A 2,921-nucleotide genomic window follows, 5' to 3' on the forward strand; every position below is an offset into this window, starting at 1 on the left:
TTTGGAAAATACCTTGACTCACTTTTGAAAGATATGGTACAACGAATGCCCTCCTACATCCAGGACACTGGAGATGTCCTAAGAAAAATAGACAACTTAGAGGTACATCAAGACTCAATCCTGGTTGGGATAGATGTAGAATCGCTCTACACCTCAATCCCCCACAGTTGGGGCATAAAAGCAGTGCACTGTTTTCTTAATGCCCACTACCCAGAAATGGGGGCGCAAAATTAGTTTTTGATAGAGCTACTGGAGTTTGCTCTAAATAATAATAATTTTCAGTTCTCAGGAGCCTTCTACAAACAAATCAGAGGCACCTCGATGGGAGCCCCATGGGCCCCGTCCTACGCATGCCTACACTTAGGCTTTTGGGAACTGCAAGAGGTCTACTGTAAAACCTTGTACCTGAGCCATGCTAAAACATGGTTCAGGTACATCGATGACATCCTGGTAGTGTGGAGTGGTGGTGAAGACCCCCCCCCCTAAAAACTTTCGTAGCAGAATTGAACCAAAATGATAGAAATTTTAAATTAACATACACTTTCAGCCATACCGAACTCCCTTTTTTGGATCTCCTATTAAGGGTGGAAAATAACAGGATTACGGCAAAAACGTTCCGCAAAGAAACTGCAGCTAACACCTTGCTACATGCGGAAAGCCATCATCCGTCCCCCCTAAAACAGGGAATACCTACGGGACAATTCCTACGAATAAAACGGAATTGCAGTAAAGAGACTGACTATATTAACGAATCAAAAGCCCTATATGGCAGATTTAGGGAACGAGGGTACTCCCACAAAACACTTAAGAAAAGTAGAACTAAAGTAAAAGAAAAAACTAGAACCCAGCTCCTCCTGGGGTAAGGAAGAAACCCCTAGAAGTAGTAATAGTAATAGTGAGATCCCCTCTCCCCCTCAAAGAACTGATCATGTAAGGATGATTACTAAATATGGCTCGGGATGGAATTCTAACAAAACATTGGCATATTTTTAGTTTGTGTCCCACACTATCTGAAATCGTGGGCCCCAGACCCCTCCTTACAGCCCGCCGAATTTGAGGGATGCCTTAGTTCACTCTGAATACAAACCCAATTCTTCAAAATCCACCTTCTTAAACAGTAATAAACAGGCGGGTATGTTCCCACGTGGCAAATGTTCTATGTGCCCATATGTAGACAAGACCAAAATCTTCGAAAATACTGAACGTAATAAAATATACAACATCACCCAATTTGTAAATTGTGGCACTAGTAAGATCATTTATCAACTGGAATGCCCCTGCCACAAGTTCTATGTGGGCAAAACCAAGCGTCAAATGCGGATCCTTATCAATGAACATATTAGGGATATAAAGAAAAAAGACTGAAAGCCCCCTGGCAATACATTTCACAGAAGTCCACAATGGATCACCTGAAGGTCTCAAGGTTAAAGCAATATATGGCCTGAACTTCGATACGATCCTGCTACAAAACGAGAAAATGTGGATCTTCAGATAAGATACAATGATACCACGGGGCCTTAACAACGAATTCAACCTGGGAGTGTTCCTTTGAGAACCTGCTTTGCCCTGAATATCCTCTACAAAACGATTCCCTTACTCATAGGATTTGCTGAGAGAATAACAATACAATTCACAAAGAAGAAGTTTATATTTCTTTTATTTTTAAATGTAAGTCTGTTTCGACTCCACGGATGCAAAGCTAATCCCAACCTACCAACGAACTAAGGAGACGATTGACTCCAGGTGTGAGATGACCATTTATAGGTTACCCGCTGGACCTCCCCTTACGTCCTGACGAAGCCCCAATGTAGGAGGGGCGAAACGTGTAGACGCAGTTTGTTGATGGTAGCATGCCAGACTGGATGGCCACAATACTCCCCAGATGTGGGTAAAATACTGCAATGAACGACGGACCGTCAATATTCAGATGCACCGCTCAAACCTGAAACTCAACCAGGAGTGACTGCAGCAAGGAATAAAACCACTTTGGATAAGCGGACGAAATGTGATCACATCCGCAAAGATCTAACGACATCCTGGAAAACAGCTCATGTGAGTAAAAAGATCCCTTAAAAACACACAGATCTCTGTTACATCTTTCCTACCACATGTAAAGTGCTTGATATACCACTTGTGAATGATACAACTGCCAGAAAGATACATTTAAAGCACAGGAATTATCCTATACTATCTTGAGTTCAACAGAGCTGAAGTTCTCACACAAGTGATACAAACTATATATCAAGGTTATGTTGATTGGTATAATTACATTGTCTCACTGTGACCATAATCACATACAAAAGAAACTGCCTGGATTAAGTTCAAACATCAAGGTGTGATTAAACGTCTTAAGTGAAGTCTGCAGTTGTGACCGTTATGAATTACATCACTTATACCTACCATCAGTATTTTTCAACTAGTCCTGCTCCAATATAATCAATTCATGTTTTATTTTTGCTGCATTATACCCACAATATCAGAGTTGAACCCATTACATTTTTCATGGTGCGGATTCACGGAGTCCTATTGTGTATTTGCATACAATGATTTAATTAATTTGAATCATCCAATGGCTACCACTTTTATGTTTGTCCTTTTTTAAGTCTGCAGACGATTTATGTATTTTAAACCCAATTGGTGATAGACGGTGATTTCCTTGCCAACCCTCCCAGTTCTTTGATATGCAGCACCGGTCACGGATAAGTTAGACAGGCCTATTATATCTCCATAGGAGTGGTATGCTTTATCGTTCGGATCCCCAAGAGAGAACCCCCTGTTTTGCTGCAGTTAGTGACAGCTGAGACAGGTGGCGCTGTGATTACAGCGTCACCTGTCTCGGTGATCACACAGAGCAGACGAAGAAGGGACGTTCTTCGTCTGCTCTACGGACTCTTTTTTTTTTTTTTTTTTTTTTTTTTTTT

This window comes from Nanorana parkeri, unplaced genomic scaffold (assembly GCF_000935625.1).
Source record: "Nanorana parkeri isolate BGI_ZX_2015 unplaced genomic scaffold, ASM93562v1 scaffold695, whole genome shotgun sequence".
In the NCBI taxonomy this organism is placed as follows: Eukaryota; Metazoa; Chordata; class Amphibia; order Anura; family Dicroglossidae; genus Nanorana; species Nanorana parkeri.